This window comes from Neofelis nebulosa, chromosome 11 (assembly GCF_028018385.1).
Source record: "Neofelis nebulosa isolate mNeoNeb1 chromosome 11, mNeoNeb1.pri, whole genome shotgun sequence".
Taxonomy (NCBI): domain Eukaryota; kingdom Metazoa; phylum Chordata; class Mammalia; order Carnivora; family Felidae; genus Neofelis; species Neofelis nebulosa.
Window position 1 is genome coordinate 87,029,167 of NC_080792.1, and position 20,128 is coordinate 87,049,294.

The following is a 20,128-nucleotide window of genomic DNA, read 5'->3' on the forward strand; positions in this document are numbered from 1 at the left end:
AATTGAGCACTGACTGCACATAAAACACCTATAGATATTTTCAGCAAATACAAAGGAAACAACCAGGAAACATGAAGTTGCAATTAGTGTAATATTTTAAATTCTAGTTTGCTTCTGTGTGATTTTTAAGCATCCCTGTTCTTAAGATGACTGCACCATTACAATACCATTCAGAAAGGTAATAGCTATCCTTATGGAGCTAAATAGTCTATATAATATAATTGAAACCATCTTTTGAAATCACTGGTTTGTGCCTACTTGACTAGACCTGCCCATGTCTAGCTACAACGAACAGCACAGATGCTGCTGTGGCATACTTTTCAAGTAACAGGCACATAAATGGGACACGGGACATGGGAACTAGGAACAAATGATTGAGTCCTGAGCCATGAAGAAGACACAGGATTTGGACTGAGGAAAGGGAAGGGATATCCCATAAGTTTCCCACTGTTGGGACCATGGTGGGAGGTTTTGAAAGGAAACTGCTGGGAAGTGCAGATAAAAGGATAGCTGCGAAACTAAGGCAGGTGGGCTGGAGCCTTTAGAAAAAGGTTCAAAGGTTCCAAGTTCTCTACGCCTCTTAGTTTCTCCCACCTCTTAGAAAAAGACCCAAAGCCCATTGAGCCTTGCAAACCAGCTAGCTGGAATCTGCAAGGATCATGGTCCGCTTTTTTGAGTTCTGCAAGTCAGAGGTAGACATCAGCCCAGATGAGAAGGCTCAGACACCCCAGGCTTTGGTTTCCTAACCTGTAAGATCGAGAACTAGAATACTTGATGGGATTGTGAAGATTGAAAACCCACAAATGGTGTCTACAACTTGGCTTACATATAACGAGCACTCACTAGGCAGCTCTAAGATACCAAGGAATATAAGATATACATCAATGGCAACAAAAAGGAACTTAGTTAGGAAAACTCAGCCCAGGCATAGGCAAAAAAGTCAATTTTCATTCATCCTTGCTGGATTACGTATGTGAGCTTCAGATGAAGAGTGAAAATGAAAACCTATCCATGCTTTCAACCTCATCCCAAAACCAGTGGAATGAATACTTAGAATTCCTGGTGTCCCTGAACTGGCCTGTGATTAACGATTGGGTGGTCACAGAGATGACAGCTGTTGATCTTATCAGCCAATCCCTGCAGTAGCTTGAAAAGACATGGCATTTGGATTTATTCCATTTATCTGAATATTTTCAAATACAGGTAAGCTTTTCAGTTGCGCAGATAGTCTTTTTTTTTTTTTTTTGACAGTTATTTGAAGTATAAATGTATGTTATAGGATGAACACTTCAGTTAATTTTGAACACTTTTACTTACAATCAAAAAGTTGGGGCGCCTGGGTGGCTCAGTCGGTTGAGCATCCGACTTCAGCTCAGGTCACGATCTCACGGTCCGTGAGTTCGAGCCCCGTGTCTGGCTCTGGGCTGATGGCTCAGAGCCTGGAGCCTGCTTCCGATTCTGTGTCTCCCTCTCTCTCTCTGCCCCTCCCCCATTCATGCTCTGTCTCTCTGTCTCAAAAATAAATAAACGTTAAAAAAAAATTTTTAAAAACCCAAAAAGTTAAAGAATGCAATAAATAGGAAAATAAGTTCAGGAAGAACTTTATATTCTTTAAGGTAACAAAAGGCTTTAAGAATTTTTAAATAGGCACGCAAAATATTGGAAATTAATCAACATGGCAAAAATCTTAAGTGCTTCTGAAAATATTAAGAAAGCATCTTACAATAAAGCTTGAGATGGAGGGATTGTGTACAGTTAAATCATTGTCATCAGCCAGAATTTTTAAAGTCTAGGAGCTGCGGAAGACCCAAGTCGTTATCTTAGGATTAGGACACAACACTCAATTTGGTAGTAGGACCACTGGTGCTAAGAAAGTTTCATTCCTGCCCAACGTCAAACTTTGGAAAATACTGACAGTTTAAATAAAATTTTTTTTTTTTTAGCTGGAGGTCACATTCTTGTGTTACAACAGCCAGTTTCTTTCTTTTTTTTTTTTTTTTTTAACGTTTATTTATTTTTGAGACAGAGAGAGACAGAGCATGAATGGGGGAGGGGCAGAGAGAGAGGGAAACAGAATCAGAAGCAGGCTCCAGGCTCCGAGCCATCAGCCCAGAGCCCGATGCGGGGCTCGAACCCACGGACCGCGAGATCGTGACCTGAGCTGAAGTCAGACGCCCAACCGACTGAGCCACCCAGGCGCCCCACAACAGCCAGTTTCTTTAAAAGTGATATTTAATAGTGTATTTGGCTGTGACCAAATACAGAATTTTAATAATCATTCGGCCTAGATGTGGATTTGGTACAACTGTAGAAGAAATTCGAAGGAGCCATTTTAAAATGTATTCCCTTTTTCTTCTAGCCACCCAATTAGCACAGTATCAAATACCGTGTCTCCCAGAGAGGACCAGCCCACACACCAGTTGTTCAGGGCTGGTGTACAAGAGAACAGTAACCAGTCATTATGTTCTTGGACAGACTGGCTGCTTGACCTTTCCAGAAAAAGCCTGGCAAGTTAGGGAGGTGTGGCAGGAGAGCGGGTGGGATAAAGAGGTTTTCGCTGTGGTTGGCAGAACTTCGTTTGCCATCTGCTGGAGATTTGCTCCATTCACCAACTCACGAGCCTTTAGAGGAGTCAAATTCTATACCTGTTAGTTACCAAAATGAAATCCTGTCTTTCCCATTTTGGTAGTCCACCCACAAACACCGGTATCTTCCTTCGCATGTTTAGTGCTAACCCTCATGATAAAGGGGTAGCTGGAGTTGACTCAAATAATCGCCTAATTGGGAATCTGTGCCATCTAAGTGATAAGCTGTGTGGATCGGGGCATTTTGCCCACCAGCTTGGCTTAGATTGGTTTCAAGTCTGCCTCCTGTTCCTATCGCTCTTCTAGGGCCATTGGGTATTTCTCAAGGCAATGGGATAAGGACGAAAGGGGAGAGAGAGCCAGCTATCTCAAGATCTGCTGCAGCGCGAATTGCTTATTGGGTGTACGTTTTGGTCCCCTCTGCTTTTACATTTATAGAGAGTTGAGAAAGGTGATTTGCACTGTTTTCCCAACTCCAGAATGCTAGCATTCCTCTAAAACAATGCTGTTCAAACTCTTTTGACAGGTGGAACCCTTCAAACAAAATCCTATCAAAGGCATACATAAAGTGCATAAAATCAGAATGGCTCTGTAAAAGCAGAGGCTGGGGGCTCCTTGTCCCCCACCAGCTTCAGTCCCCAACGATTGAAACCACTGCTTTAAGAGAACTGCTTACAGGCCTGGGTTTGTAGACCAGCATCGGTAAGATACCAATACAACCTTACAGTCTTAGAACTTTCTCAGCTTTGTGATGCCTTGTCTAGTATCTAAGAAATGTAATCCAGGTACCATCCTGATAGAAAGTCAAACAGATTATCACTTTGGGATTATTTGGCTTGCTTTCCCTTCTTAGCACTGCATTACAGGACACAGATCAGGAAAGCATTCTGCAGATCTGAACACAACATCCTTTAGGAGGCCAGGGTGTTTCATTGAGGGGGTTCCAGGGCCATTTTCTTTGTTTCTTGATGTGTGTGTGTGTAATTTTAATTAAGTGTATTTTACTGTGTGTGTATATATTACCATTTTATGTGTTACATATTTTATATGCTGTAGATTTTTTAGTGTATTTTTTGTGAAATACCTGAATACAAATGTGTGTGTGTGTGTGTGTGTGTGTGTGTGTGTGTAAAACACCCACATACCCACCACCTGGGTTAAGAAACAGAATATTACCAATATCTTAGGAGCCCCCTGGATGTACCTGCCCAATTACATATACTCCCTCCAGAGTTAAGCACTGTCTTGAATTTGAGATTAATATTTTCCTTGCTTTTTATTGTGTATGTCCCTAAACAATATATTGTTAAATTTTGCCAATTTTTTAACTTTATATATGCTGGGTGTATTCTTTTGTGAGTGGCTTCTTTCAGCATTTTTTAATTTAAAATTTTTTTTTAAGTTTTATTTATTTAAGTAAATCTCTACACCCAATGTGGGGCTCGAACTCACCGCCCCAAGATCAAGAGGTGCATGCTCTTCCACCTGAGCCAACCAGATGCCCCTCAACATATTTTTTTTAGAGATTTTTATCCATGTTGACATGCTCAATTCCCATTTTAAGGTTTTTTGGGGTCCGGGGGGGTTCCCCTCCTTTCTTTTTTTTCCCCCTCTACGTTTTTTCTATTTGTTTGAAGTTATATTTTTTATGACTTCTCTTTTAGTAGTTACTCTAGCAATTCTAAAATGCATTAATCGTGTCAAGAGTTACTATCTTTGCTCTTCTCATTTTCTTTCTTTTGGGATTGAAGACAAGACAGGTGTTCGACCCCATTCTTCCATTTCCCGGTAACCTCTCTTTTCCATCTCTGTCCCTGTGATCTACATTCTCTATCTTCAGCTCTAGCTTCTAGTTTACTAATTTTCTCCTCACTCATGCCTAATCTAATCCAGCCACTGCATTTTTAAATTTTAATTGCTATACTTTTATTTCAAGTACTGTTTTTGTTTTATTTTCTAAAACCTGCTCGGTCATTCTTTGTTGTTATTTTTCCCCTGCTAATCTTTTAAAACTTTGGTTCTATTTCTCTAAGTATAATAACCATGGTTATTTTATATTCCATCTGACTATTCCAATATCTGAAGTCCCTGGGAATCTGTTTCTATCATTTGTTACTCCTCTTACTGGTTTTTCATTGTTGTTTGGTCTGTGTGTTATGTGAGTTTTGAGTGGGAGTTGCCCATTTTCCTTGCATCTTTACCCATGGAGAGTCCCTGTGGCCTGGATTGAAGTTGAGTTCTGTCAGTCAAGATTGAGTTTGCCTCTGCAGGTAGAGTGGGACAGGGATGGTGAAGAAATTTTAAATTCCTCACTTGACACTTTTCAGATCATGCAGGTATCACAAAATTAGGTCTCAAACCTAGAGGTCCTGGTTGTAAATTCTCAGGAGAGCTTTTCATTTCCCTCTACCCAGTGCCAGGGTCAAGACAGGCAGGTTTCTTTGCTGTCCCTTTACGTGTGGCAGGGTTATTGCTTCTTTTTCTTTATGCCATATACGCGGCTGTATTCATGGTCAACTGTAATTCAGTTGAACCACGTGAGGATGCCTACAGAATTCAGCAGTGTCATAGAAAATGGCAGCTTTCTAACAGACTCCCCTTCCCCCACCCTTTAGCAGGTTCTGGACTTTATCCCCTTCCCCACTAGCCCTAGAGAGTCGTAAGAACTGAAGCAGAAGGTCTCCAGGGTTTTGTAGAAGCCTTGAAGACAGAAACCATTTTGATGCTCACCTGCCTCCCCAAGCTCAAGTTTCTTATTTCTGCTTTGTTTAGGGATCAGTCTGTCAATCCCTTTAATGCCAACCCTGTAGTTTATTTTTTAAAAACCTAATTTTTATATTTAACATTTTAGGTGTTTTAATCAGGAGGGTCTCTCAGGGTCTTTCTCCATTCTTTGGTCTCCCCAAGTTTCTCTCAGCTCATTTCTAGTTCAGTAGTTGATATAATTAAGTTGAACCCTTGGCATTGTTTTTACCCTTGGCATTGTTGTTTCAGGAATTCAAACACCCCACCACTTAAACCCAGAGACTTTAGGTCTTGGGTGCCTGTCAGATTTCTCTTTAATAGTTTCATCCTTTGATCCTGGATCCCACTTCAAATGGAAATTATTTTTTAGTTCATATTTAAATTGTTTGAAGTTACCACCTGCAGATCCGTTTAAGGTCAGAGTTTGGTGTAGAAAATAGTTTACTGGGTGGGTGTATTGCTACTGTTATTTCAAAAGCTCCTGTTGATTTGCTGTGCAGTTTTCCTCTGGTAAGAATTTTATACCACTTGACTTGCACGCCCAGAAGTGAAGCTGCTGTCGTGGAGAGCTGAATTATCAGGACTGACAGAGGCCAGACAGTGGATGTGGGTCCGTGAGCTCCCTGAAATTATATGCATCGTATTATCTGTGAGTGCCTGTGTGAGTATTTCTAAGGAAAGGATTTATAGTTTTGTCAAGTTTGCATAATTAGAGGGCATAAGTGGTGGTTTAAAATGAGTGAGTGGGCTTGGGTAGTACCTCAAACTTCATTTGACTTGAAGGTGGCCATTCTTATAATTACTACTTTAATTCTAGAGCGCTTCTAAAATACAAAGATAAATTCTGAGGCCTAGAATTGTAATTCTCTCTCTCTCCCCTCCCCCTCTTTGGTCTCATGTTTTAAAATGGTATTTATGCACTCTTGTTAGTAATTATCTCACTCATGGTTTCTTTGCCAAGTAACAGAGATCGCATTGGTAATAACTAGTATTTATGTTATAGTGCACATTTGTGTTCATTTTGATGAATAAATAGTAGAATCATACATCTTCCAGCCATAAGGGGACTTTCTGAATTATTAATAGTTTCTCAACAATATAGATGAGTGAGATTCAGTTTAAGCTTTCTATTCCTTTAGGAATCATTTGTTAGGGGGCGCTTGATGGCTGGCTTAGTCGGTTAAGTGTCAGACTACGGCTCAGGTCATGATCTTGTGGTTCGTGAGTTTGAGCCCCGCATCAGGTTCTGTGCTGGTAGCTTGGAGCCTAGAGCCTGCTTCCGATTCTGTCTCCTTTTCTCTCTACCCCTCCCCCATTCATTCTCTCTCTCTCTCTCTCTCTCTCTCTCTCCTCCCCCCACTCTGTCGAAAATAAACAAACATTAAGAAAAAATTTTAAGGAATCATTTCTTAGAAAGAAGTAGGAATGCAAACCCAGTATTATAAGGTTTTCTACAAAGTATGCTGCTCAAGCTACTTCCTACATAAACCGAGAGAGGTGCCCATTTTTGTAATGAGTTTGAATATATGTGGCCTTGGGCTGGTTACACTAGCTTCCCAGTCTAGGAAGCCCCCATGGGCAGCAGCCTGCAGCATTTCCTCCTCCTGTGTTGGGCAGTGGTTAGAGCACGGGCTTTACAGCCAAGGGCCTGAGTGGGGATCCTTACTGCCACTTCTGGTCATGTGGCCCTGGGTGAGTCATTTAATCTCTCAGTGCCTCAGTGCTTCCCTTGGATAAAACAGGGATGATGACATCTACATCAGTGAATGCTGGGAGATTAAAATTAAAAGCTAATATATGGAAAGAACTGAGACCTAGACCCATAATAGCTGTGCAATAAATATGATGCATTATTACTATTTTGTGCCTATTTCCTGCCACCCAATCCAGGTAGCACTAAATGAATGGTATGAAACAGTTAAAGGAAAAACAAAAAACAAAAAACACCTTCATGCCCCTCCTCCCCTGACCTGCCCCCGTCACCATCATGTACTTGATAACCAGACGTAGAATTCGTTTGTGAAAAGCACTGTTACAAAATTCCACTCCGCGAATATCCACAGGCTTCCTGTAAGTAACGCCAAGCTAACCAGGAAACTGTGATTTTAATACAGTCTCAGCAAATCAGTTATAAATTAATCTTTTTTAGCATTTTTAATCTTTTAAATTATTTTTGAGGCATAATATATGTAAATCATTTTCTAAAACTACAGACACCAGAAGGGTTAAAGTAAATCTTCCCTTCACCCCAACCCCCCAGATGAAGCTGTTCCTGGTTTTGGTGTACCGTTCAGGGATATGCCATATACAGACACCAGCATGTATGAGTATATATCTCCTTTTTTTTTTTTTTTAACACAAATGGCACTGAAACATTGTTTTCATTACTTAACCGTATACTGTAGACACCCCATATTAGCATGTTATAGAACTAACTCATTCTTTCATCTCAACCGTTGATCCTAATTTTTCCAAAAGCTTATTAGAAGAACATTCTTCCTTTTTTGGAAATAAGGAATTGTGAAGTCAGGAGTAACAATAGAAAAATGTGGGGGGTGGGGAGCCTTATCACGACCCAATAAGAGGACCTATTTTATGCCAGCAGAACTGACAGTATTTACCTAGAGACATTTGTTCTTGTAACAAGCCACGTTTGTTCCCAACCCTGGTTCCTCAAGTACGTTTGAGGAATGTCTACTGAATTGTTGCCAGAAGAGGGAAGTGAGCTCAGTGGGCCTCACACAGCCCTGTGATTGTGCCAGAAGGAAGAGGCAGGGGCCACACTCTTGAAACCAAGCCAGGGCTGGACCTTGAAGGCTGGTAGACCTGCCACGAGCGGCGGCTCGCTCAGTGCTGGTTCCTTAGCTGCCCAGTGTTCATGTAGCCTGGGGGGGCGAGTGTGGGTGTTTTCCACTCCACGGTAGCTAATGGTCATGCGTGGGACTGAAAAGTTGTTTTCAAGGATAGAAAAGGATAGACAGTGTAAGGTCCCCTAAGCTACCATTTTCTTCCCCAGAGACAAGGAATCCCTCATTCTACACGTTTATAAGGATAAGTTGATCTTTCTTTCCATACACACTAATTTTTTGCACACTTCTACGTCTTGCTTTATGTGAGTCTACTAATAATAGATCTTGGGGATCCTCCTATATTATGTGTACATGTTGCTGCCTTCTGCATTTTAAGAACTGCACAGTATTCTTTTACATAGCTTTCCTTTTCTGAACCAGCTGCCCATGAATGGACTTGTAGGTTGTTTGCTACTATAAATAATGCTAGAATAAATATCGTTGCCAGTACTGAGGTGTGCACGTGTTCAAATCAGGTGCTGTGTGTTGAATACATTCCATGAAATCAAATTGTGAATCAAAAGGGAAGTCGATTTTTTTTTTTAATTCTTTTTAACTCTTCACTCTGGAAAGATGTCAAATGCGTACACAAGTAGACAGAAGAGCACTGAAGTCCTCCGTCATCACCACCTCGCCCCATCGGTCACCAACTGAGAGCTGAGCTTGCATCATCTTCCCTCCCCAACACGATCGTTGTGAAAGATGCCCTACATATCGCTGTATCTGTAGGTATTTCAGTTTGTACCTCTGAAAGATGGTTTTCAAAACCATAACTATAACACCATTATCCTACCTAATATCTGGTCAGCACTCAAATACTGAAATCCATGAGTTCATAACGATATGAAAATCTCGAGGATTGCACAATGTTCATACTCTGATTCTGTCCTGCCTTCTTTATTTGTCACCTAGAATGTGTCTCTGCCGGGGACGCCTGGGTGGCTCGGTTGGTCTTGATTTCAGCTCAGGTCGTGATCTCGTGGTTTCTGGGTTTGAGTCCCACGTCAGGCTCTGTGCTGACAGAGTAGAGTCTGCCTGGGATTCAGTCTCCCCCTCTCTCTGCCTCTACCCTGCTCTCTGTCTCTCTCTTTCTCTCTCAAAAATAAAAAAATAGACATTAAAAAAAAAAGTCTCTGCCAAGAAACTTCCCTTCACCTGCTACTCGATTACCCTGAATTATAATATGTACAGGAAAGTCGGGACATATGCTCGGCTCTTCCCTTTTACTAACTTTGAAAACAAATGCATCCCCCAACATCCTCTCACAGGTGACCGGTGAGTTAGGATTTTGTTTTGTTTTGCTCTGCTTCCGTATCATGACGAGCCCTTGGAATTCAAAGTTTCAATCTGTTGTAATTAATAATTTTGCTCATGTTCACAGTCACCATCCTTAGCCAATCAGAACCTCTTCATGTTCCCTGCGTCCTTTTTTTTTACCCCGTGTCCTTTTGACATCACTCTCCTAGTCGGTGTCTTTGCCTTCCACTCTGATAAGAGGTTCTAGGTGCATCTTGAGCTTGTCTCCATCTCTCCAGAGAACTATGACTCCCTTCAGAGGGAAGTGGCATTTAGTCTGGGTAATAAGGTCGATGTTCACTGCCACCGACCTGTTAGTGTCTAGGGCTTTTCAGTGAATAAAGCCAGGATATACATATTTTTAAAGAGAAAATAAGTCATTAGTTTTTGCTGGTATTTCCCGTCGTTATTTAGGATTACACAACTTTTACTTTGATTTTACATTGTTATATCTCTTAAATGGTAAAAATCTTCGTTCCTAGCAATAGTAACATAATTATTTGCTTCATCCTATAGTACATATAATGGTTTCAGAATAATACTATATGAATATTATTAACATTATGACTCCTCTCATTTTTTTCCTACAGTTCTTTTTGTCCTTAGTGTCATTTCTAGTCCCTCCAGGTGCACCAATTGCCGTGTTAAAGTCACCTGAGATGATTCTTTTTAAGTTCTATTTATTTAATTTTGCTTTTGGACTTAAGGATAAAATATTTACATGGGCCCAAAGTCAAATACGCGGAGCAAGGTATATTCAAAGAAGTCTAGCTTCTCTCCCTGCCCTCTCCATCCTGTCCTTACCTCACTCTGTTTATCCTAAGTGCGTGTGCATGTGTGTGTGCACGTGTGTGCATGTTTAATATAAGGAACACATCTGTATATTCCTAGGCCCCCTTTTTCTCACAGAATGGAGGAATGTCACACACTTGATTACATCTTGCATTTTTCCTTAACAGTTTCTCGTGGAGACCATTCCATGGCAGTATTTGAGTTCTTCTTGCCCTTTTCCAGCTTCGCGATGCTCCAGGGTGGGGCGTGCCATAGCTTATTTGACCAGGTCTCCACCAGTGGCCACTGGGGCAGTCCCTGCCCCGTGCTCTCACGGCTGTGGTAAGCAACTGGCATATACACCGTTCCATGTCGCCGGCCCGGTGTCGTCGGGATGGTCCAGAGGAGAGGTATTGCCGGGTCAAAGGGCAAATCTACATGCTTTTTGTTAAGTTTGCTATATTCACTTGCCCGCCTGCCTTCCAGCAGCAGTATGCACGTTTGCAAGACAGTGGCACCCAGTTTGGTAGCCCTGTGTGTTACAGATGTCCTTGCTTGACCCTTGAGCCCCTGGCTAGTAACTGGCCACAGGAGTTAGACGCGGGGCCTCACCGAAGGGATGGGACTGTGCCGAGTTAGAACCAGGAACCGGGGCCATTTTGATGCCAAGTCTCCCCTTGGTCTTTTCATTTCTTCTGTGTTCTTGTAAGTCATTTCTTTAAATTTATGAGCACCTGGCTGTTGTGTCAGACATCGAGTCTCAATAACCTGTCAGTAAGTGTCTTCTGATTACCGGTCAACACACCCTCAGCTCCCCCCTTCAAAGACAAATATTTATTAAATGCTGATATGTCCTGAGTGGACATTAGAGGTGCCAGAACAAGCTCTTTTCTACAAGGGCGAAGCTGGAAATTATTAGGAAAATACAGGGCCTCCCACAGGTGATGTGGATGGCAATTTCAGGCTGAGGAAGGGATGCATCCCTGGGCTCAGGTATCCCTTTTCCTCGCAGATCTACTTGGGGAGGCTCTGTTGCTCACAGTTAAATATTCCAACTTTTTAGACGTAGATAATCCAAGCCGGTTGTTGTGGACGCTTGAGACAGAACAGTTGCCTCTCTAACTTGCTCCCTACCCTCTCCTGGTATATAGAGCCCAAGTTGAATGGAATTAACCCATTCCTTGGCAGAGACATCGGTTTAACAATGGTCAGCCCCCAGGCACCTGGGTGACTCAGTGGGTTAAGCTTCTGACTTCAGGTCATGATCTCACGGCTCGTGGGTTCGAGCCTCGCGTCGGGCTCTGTGCTGACAGCTCTGAGCCTGGAGCCTGCTTCGGATTTTGTGTTTCCCTCTCTCTCTGTCCCTCCCCACTCACACTCTGTCTCTCTTTCTCTCAAAAATAAATAAACATTAAAAAGAAAGAAAGAAAGAAAGAAAGAAAGAAAGAAAGAAAACAATGGTCAGTCTAGCCCACGCCCCCTAGCATACAGTATTCCCCTGGCTAGAGTGTATTTTGAGGTGGAAAGATAATCCAGATTGATCTACAATCAAAACAAAGGGAAGCCCAGGACCATCCTTTGGTTGGGGGTTGGGGGCAGCACCAAGAAGGCCCCTCTCCTCTAGAAGTTATGGTATGCCAGTGTGAAGCCTAGAACTGCTACGTTTTACAACAAGGGAGGAAACTAGTCTGAGGACAAAACCAATCCCAGGGAAATAGCAGGGCCAAGAGAACAGCAGAGACACTGCCAAAGCCTTGATCAGACCATACCTGAAACCTATCCTACCATTGGACTTTCAATAAAGAAACAAATTTCCTTTATTATATAGGTTAGTTTTCTGTTACTTATAGCCAAAATGGACTTCTTACTGAGTGAGTGGTAGGAAGAAAAGCAGCTTCTCAACAAAATGATTTAAGATTACTATCAAATATCAACAGTTCTATCATTCAAGTACCTATATCCTTGTATTTCCCGGGAGAAGTCTTCACAGATCGCCTTTGTGCTCCAGCCTAGCCCACACCATCTGGCTGCAGATGGGGTGGAATTCTAGGAGAGGTAGCTTTCGTGTGCTCATTTCCCCCCTGCTTCCTTCCCTAACTGCTAGAAGTAACAACCAGCAGAGGAGTGAATTCCCCCACACTTATAGGAAGCCACATTCAAGTGCTTTTGTAATCCCTGTAGATGAGCATTCACAGCCTAAAGTTGGAGGGACGGGGGGGGGGGGGGGGGGGGGGGGGGGAGGATGTGGAGAAGGAATGGTGTTGCCGGCACAAGTGGGGTGATGCCCATGTTCTGTTTGGTGTAAAACCCGGTGCCTGTCCTGACGTTGGCCCTATACCTCCCACCTTACAGTGACGCCAGGCCCCACGCTGAGCCCTGTCCCTGTGTCGGCTCATTCAGTCTTCCCAAGCACAAGGTAGGTACTCTGATCCCCATTTTACTGAACAACGAGGAAGCGAAGGCAGATGGCTATTCCTAAGGCAAACGAAGCGTTTTTAAAATTAAATGTTAGCCCAGCGCACAGTAGGCACTCCAGAAATATTTGTCAAGTGAATGAATGTTGTGTATTTTACTGAGATTGCAAAAGCTGAGACCTCGTTAGTACCTTTATTTATGGCAGCTACTCCGCTCTAAGCCCCGGAGAGACAGGGGTCCTGCCCTCATGGGACTCAGTCTAGTGGGAGAGACAGGCAGTAAGCCAAGAATTAAACATTGTGGGTAGGTGTGCATGAGGCAATCACCTGGGGCGACCTGGTCTGGGGGTGTTGGAGGACCCGCCTAAGGAAATGCCACTACAGTGGAGACGGGAGCCTGAGAAGGAGCGGCCGGACCCAGCCGGTGGGCCCAGCGTTTCAGAAAGAACATCAGGTGTGCCAGCCCTGAGGGAGGAGGCTGAGAGACAGTCAAGGCCAGCACAGCAGGAGCAAAGGCGTGTGGGCGGGGTGGAGAGGAGCAGGGTCCAGATAGACAGGGTCTCCTTGGCCACAGGTCGCATTTCAATCCCAAGAGCAAGGGGAAGCCAAGGAAGGTTCCTGAGCTTTGTGATTCAAGAAAACAAGTACTTTATTCCTTAACCCGGTGGTAAAGACATGGGTATTCCGCATAATTATTTGAGTGTCTGTGATATTTCTTAACAAAGCGGTGAGATTATGTAAAAATGCTCTCGGTACTGCGGGGAACAGGTCTGAGGAAGACAAGAGTGGAAGTGGAGAGACTATTACAGCAAGAGACAGTGGTGACAAGGCCCAGGGTAGTTGCAGTAAAGACCAGAGAGGATGTACCCCGGCGACATCAGGAGGCGGAATCATGGGGCTTCGAGTCGGTCACCAGGTGGGGGGTAGGGAAGAATCAAGATCCTTTTCTAACATGAAAAGTCCACATGCCTAACGAGGAAGAAGTTCTGTTTTCATTCTAAAGACAACAGGCAGTGAAGCATGGTGCTGGCTAGTGGGAATTTGGGGACAGACAGAAGTGGTTTCAAATCCACCAGCAGTGACATTAGGCAAGTCAGTCAGCCTCTCTGAACCTCCGTTTCTTTCCTTAAAAGAGATATTCAGCGGATGTGAGGATTAAGTAAGGGCGGGCACATTAAGCATTTCCTCACACGGGGCCAGGCGTGTGTGAAACAGCCAGTCAGTGGAAGGGCTCTGTTCGGTTGTTGGGAAAACCTAGAGAGACCTCGAACACCCAAGCTGGCAGCAGGATCTGGGTTGGATCCCAGGTCACCTAGTTCAGCCGCCAGTTCTCATACTGGGTGCCAGTGGAATCCCCTACAGTGCTTGACAGGAATGCAGAGTTCCAGCCTCACCTCCACAGATTCTGATTTGGAAGTTGGGGCCCAGTAATGTGTGGTTTTACGGAGTTCGGTATCACGGCGGTGCAGACACCGGGTTCGTGGCTCACACTTGGCATTCACATTGCACCAGGCCCCACTGTAATGAAACACACAGATACTCCCCAACCCCCCTGCCCGGGTGGCGATAAAAAGAGGCCTGGGGCGTCTGGGTGGCTTAGTCGGTTAAGTGTCTTACTCTTGATTTCGGCTCAGGGCATGACCTCATGGTTCATGAGATCGAGATCCCCACCTTGGGCTTTGTACCGGCAGCACGGAGCCTGCTTGGGATATTCTCTCTCTCTCTCTCTCTCTCTCTCTCTCTCTCTCCCTCCCTCCCTCCCTCCCTCCCTCCCTCCCTCTCTCTCTCTTTCTCTCAAAATAAATAAGCGAACAAAACAAAAAAGGCCTGACATCTCTACCTCTGTTAGTTCGCATTCTTCAGTGACAGTGACAGGAACACCAATCAAACTGGCTGCGGCAAAAAAGGGATTTATTGGCTTGTGGAAACTCACAGGTGCAGGGTAGCTCCGAGCAGGATGCAGCCCCCCGTTTAGCCATCAGATGCCTCTGCTCTTGTCTGTGTCGGCCTAACACCCAAGCAGGCCTTCTCCACATGACGCCCCCAGGTCCAGGCTCACCCGTCCTTGCGAATGGCAGTCCCAACAGCAGAACTGTCGGCAAAGAGTCCCCGCCGGAGGCTCCTGTGGAGCCCCACTGGCCTGGTTGGGTCAGCCACTCCGGAGCCACTTGGACCGAAATTAGGGGACAGCTGGCATTCCCAGGAGAAGGGACACAGATGCCGAGCAGGGAAAAACTAGAGACGGCCACCACACTCCAAAGGAGAGCTCTGAGGAGAAATATCCATAAACACAGTGAGCTCTCACAGGCGTGAGCCCCCTCTTGCTGGAGATGATCCGGGCTATGGCCAGAGAGCATTTGTAAGGGGCTACCCCAAGAAGAGAAATTTTCTTCCAAATAGTTATGCCTCTAGACCTCAGCTCCCACAGTGTCCTTCTTCCACCTTTTCCTAACCCAGGAGACCCAGCTGAAATCTCACTTTGCCCAAGAAGCCTCCTCCCCCAGCTGCCCTGTGGCCTTGAGGTCTTCCTCGTCTCCTGTGGACGGGGGGCTCAGGTCCTGCCCTGCCACTTCATAGCTGGGTGACCTTGAACAAGTGACTTCATTCTCTGAGCCTTGTCAGTCTCATCTGTATAGTACCTGGCATTTTCTCAGAGTTCTCTCTGCACTTCCTCAGCCATCAAACACTTTCTAGCTGGGCACACGGTGCCCTGAATAACAGCCACATTTCCCGTGTTCCCTTGCAGCTAAGTGTCCTGGGGGTAAGGGCTCCCCATGGGGTGGGGACAGCAGTTTCAGAGGCTGCTCTGAAGAGACAGCCTGGCGAGCATCAATTGTCTCTTCCTGGTCTACACCCTCCTCAGGCCTGCTGCTGGAAACACGGATGCTGCCATCTTTGACCAGGAGGAAGGCCCTGGGAGTGCCCTGTGGAACGGAGGCACCCTACCTGCCCTGGAACTCATGCCTCCGGCCTTCGGCATGAAGACGACTTGTGGTTTGTTTAAACCACTCGTGATTCGGGGACTTCTGCTACAGCAGAACCTCGCCTGAACCCATCAGGGTCCCTGCCTCCCAGGGGCTGACGTGGAGACTAAATGAGAGAGGATGTGCTCGGCGTGCCCGGCCCAGGGCCTGATGTGCAGTAGGCGCTCCCTCGATGCGCGTGGCTGCTCTTTTCTCCCAGTGTGGTTACTCCTGTCCACTCCCTTCTGCCTCACATTTGAATGGCTTGTTCACAGCCTGCCTCCTGCACTAAGGCCACGCACCTTCACGGCAGGGACTTTGCCTTCCGTCTGTCTCCCTCTGGCCTGGGTTCCTTGGATGCAAACAATGGAAACCAGCTGAGGCTCGCTGCGGCAGCTTGCTGGGAGACCGCCAGGCACCCACAGGACGGCAGGGGCGGCCGACACCGAGGCGGGGCACTGACGGGTGCCAGCAGCCGCACGTCCCACCCTGATGTGAGCAGATGCCAACTGGCCGCCGTCTCCCTGTGCGTCTCCCACTGGCTCCATCTGGGTCACATGCCCACCTCTCAGCTAGAAGGTAGGGACGCCTTGGTGAACACTCCCACTGGACTGGACCCAACGGGGGTGAATGCGTTCCCCAAACGGAAAGAGGACGCTGTTACCAAGAGAAAGTGAAATGGCCCCTGAGCAGCAAATGCCCAAGTATGAATGGGGTCTGTATGCTCCTGGAAGTGAGAAACAAAGATCCTGCCCCAAACAAGAGTCACCTCTCAAAAATGGGCATCTGTACATGGCTGCCCCTGGTGAGGGGGTCGGTGACTCGGCTGCAGCCGCATCAGAGCCCAGGTGCTTTCCACCCCTGGCCCTGCCCTCAGGCTTCGAGCAGGAGCTGCAGACCTGACGAGGAAGGCGAGAGGAAGGCCACTCCTGGGAGGAGGACACTTCCGCAGACAATCCCCCGGGGTCTCGGTGGCCAGGGCACGGCATCACACGCCCTTTCCGGAAACATACGGGCAAGGAGGGATGGGTTTAGACTAATCTCCCGGATGCAGAGAAGGTGGGGGGAGTCTATCCCAGTTCTGCTCTGGGCCGATGTGGGACCCATCTGGTCGAACCTTCTCCAGCTGGCCAGGAAGGCTGAACCACATTGTCGAGTAGTTGCCGTGAGTAACCAGCAGGTGGAACAAGGCTGTGCTGCTGGATCCCTTCGTTTGAGGTTCTGCTCGTCAACGCGAGAGTCGGAAAATACTTCCAGGGTCCTCTGCCCGCCTCTCCCCAACGTTAAGCCTCACCGACATCACTAGGCGGGAAAGATTCCAGAGAACTGTTGAACTCGCCCCTCAAACATCAGCACCCACTGCTCCTGCCGCAGGCAGGGAAGGAGTCCACGGAGAAGCCTGCACGGAGCAGCTTCCTGTTCCAGCTCTGCCGCTTACCCGCTGTGTGGCCTTGTAGTTAACTGTCAGGGTCTGGCCTCTCCATGAAGTGGGGACTGGATGCTCAGCACGCCTCGGTCTGAGGTTCTTACATTCCAGGTACCATCTAGGCTGGGGGCTGTGTGTGGGCCCTGCCAGCCCTCCCCCTGTTGTCCCACCTCTTGGCTCCCTTTCATGAGCAGCCATTGTTCCGTGAGCGGTTCCTGTGTCTCCTCTCCACGTCCCTCCTCCGCACCGTCCCTTCCTGTCCAGCCCATTCCCATCAGCTTCTGACCCGCTCACACTTCTGTCTTCCTGGACCACTGGCTCCCTGGCCTCCAGGACCCACATGCCGTTGTCTTTCCCTTTGACCTCTGCTTACTCTTTGTGGTCCCTCTATAGGCTCTTCCTCGCCCGCTTGACCTCTAGCTCAGCCCTGGACCCTTTGTCTACACCCCACGAAGGAGGAGGATCTCAGCCTGGTCCAGGGTTTTCAAGACCAGCTATGTGCCGATGATCTTCTCAAAAACTCCATGTGTTTCTCTACATTCCATACTTTTGTTTCAATGAATGTGTGGGTTTTCCACACCCAGGAGTTGGACACTAACTGCCTGGAGTTAGCGCAGACCTCACGGCTTAAGCGCTCAGTCCCACAAGACCCCACCCCCACCCCCAAACCCCCGCCACTTCAGACACCAATCGCATGGGCTGTCACCTATGTCCCTCTTATAAATCAGAGGTTCCCGTGACCCCTCCTCAGTTTTGATAATTTGCTAGGATGGTTCACAGAGCTCAGGAAAATAGTTTACTTATAATTTAGGATTTATTCTAGAAGGACCCAACTTACAAACAGCCAGGCGGAAGCGACGCATAGGGCAAGGTACTGGGGGGTGGCACAGAGAACTTCATGCCCCCTCCAGGGACGCCACCTTCCCAGCACCTCCATGTGGTCACCAACCAGGAAGCTCTCTGACCTGTCTTCCACTTAGAGTGTTTCACAGAGATTCCATTATGCAGGCACCGTTGATTCCGTCACCGGCTACTGGTGACTAAGGCAGCCCCCACCTCCTCTCCCCTCCCCTGGGGCTGGGTGGGGTGGGAGGATGGGGGCGGGGGGTTGTGGTAGAGATGGGACTGAAAGTTCTAACCCCTGGCAACCAGCCCCCCATCCTTAGGAGCTCGCAAATATTCTAGGGCGCTCCCTGTGCTCTTACCACTTAGGATATTACAAGGGTTTTAGGAGCTCTGGCCCGGAGCCATGGATGAAGACCAAAATGTCTGTTTCTTCTATCACAACATCACACCCCAAAACTCTCTGCCGAGTTCCAGACTCAAATCCCACTGCCCACATGACGCCTCCACTTTGACAATTCAAACCAAACATTATCACAAACAGCTGGGATCTCCCTTCTCAGGGTTTTCCATCTCGGGGATGGCACCACAGGGTACTCTGACGCGTCTTCCTCCCCCTCCATGTCCAGTCCACACACTCCTCGTATCTGCTCTACCTCCCAAGTCCACACCCGCTTTTCCTTTCCCACTCCCAGCATACTCGTCCAAACCATTCTCTGGCCTGCACTCCCACTCCTGCCTTCCCTAAGATCTACTCCGTACCCGGCAACCAGAGTTAACTGCGGTGAAAGCAAACTCTATCAATGGGTGAAAGAATAAAAATATATATGGCTGCAGCCACACAATGGATGTTCAGCCACAACGGGAACGAGATACTGATACATACTTGAACATGAAGGAGCCTCAAACACATGCTGAGTGAAATAAGCCAGTCATGAAAGGCTACATATTGTATGATTCCATGTATAAAAATGTCCAGAATAGGCAAATCTATAGGGAAGGAAAGCAAGTCAGTGGGTGCTTTGGGCTGGAGAGGAGTTGCGAATGGAGACCAACCACTTAATGGGTACAGGGTTCCCTTTTAAGATAATGGAGGGGCACCTGGGTGGCTCAGTCAGTTGGGCGTCCGACTTCGGCTCGGGTCATGATCTAGCGGTCCGTGAGTTCGAGCCCCGCGTCGGGCTCTGTGCTGACAGCTCACAGCCTGGAGCCTGTTTCAGATTCTGTGTCTCCCTCTCTCTCTGACCTTCCCCCATTCATGCTGTGTCTCTCTCTGTCTCAAAAATGAATAAACGTTAAAAAACAATTTTAAAGAAAGATAATGGAAAAGTTCTGGAACTGAGCAGTGCTAAAGGTTGAACAACATTGTGAATGGAGCAAATGCCACTGATTGTATACTCTGTAATGGTTAAAGTGGTAAAGTTTTTGTTATGTGTATTTTACAATAATTAAAAAAAAAAAATCAAACTATGTCCCTCCCCTGCTTAAAATTCCCATGGCGTCTTGCACTTTACATGAATCCAGCACTTCCTATTGGCCTCTGCTCCCCTCTCTGACCTACTCTCTTTCCCTCCTACCATGTTTGGATAATTCTGGCCTCCTTTTGGTTTCTCGCCAGGCCAAGCTCTTTCCCACCTCAGGCCCTTTGCACATACTGTTCCTATTGCTAAGTAGGCTTTCCCCTCCCTTCACGATTGGCTCCACCTCAGTTTCCAGTATTAATTTCAATGCCACAGAGAGGCCTTCCCCAGCCACCCTACCTTGGTGGGACCTCATCTCTATCCCCACCACTCTAATTCTCTGCCATAACCGCCTGGCCATTTCTTTCATAACCATCATTGGGCCTTTGTGTGCATCCCTACGGAGAATAAGTTCCATGAGAGGAGGTGGGACCTGTCCGTCTTGTTCATCTCTGTGTTCTCAGCGCCTGGCACGTGGTTGGCCCTCAGAAGCTTATTTCCTTAATTAATGAAAGATCACCCGGCTATCAAGGGAAAGGATGGAGGCAGGACTTAAACCCAGGTCTCTTTGACGCCAACTTCTAGGCTCTTTCTACTCCTCCGCATGATTCTCAACTATGTATGATGCAGAAGCTTGAACCAAGTATCAGAGAAGGGGATCAGAGTTAGCTATGACCTTTTAAAACAACATTTTTTTGAGAGAGAGAGAGAGCACAAGCAGGGGAGAAGGGGAGAGAGAGAGAGACAGAGAGAAAATCCCAAGCAGGCTCCATGCT

At 46.5% G+C, this 20,128-nt stretch overlaps 1 long non-coding RNA gene across 1 annotated transcript; it reads left to right on the plus strand.

Annotated features, from left to right (window-relative positions):
* Positions 1-2,209: 2,209 nt before the first annotated feature.
* On the plus strand, positions 2,210-18,115 carry LOC131489355 (uncharacterized). The gene is made up of 3 exons (XR_009250497.1): positions 2,210-10,656; positions 12,599-12,662; positions 15,524-18,115. It is a non-coding gene; the product is annotated as an uncharacterized LOC131489355 (long non-coding RNA).
* Positions 18,116-20,128: the final 2,013 nt, after the last annotated feature.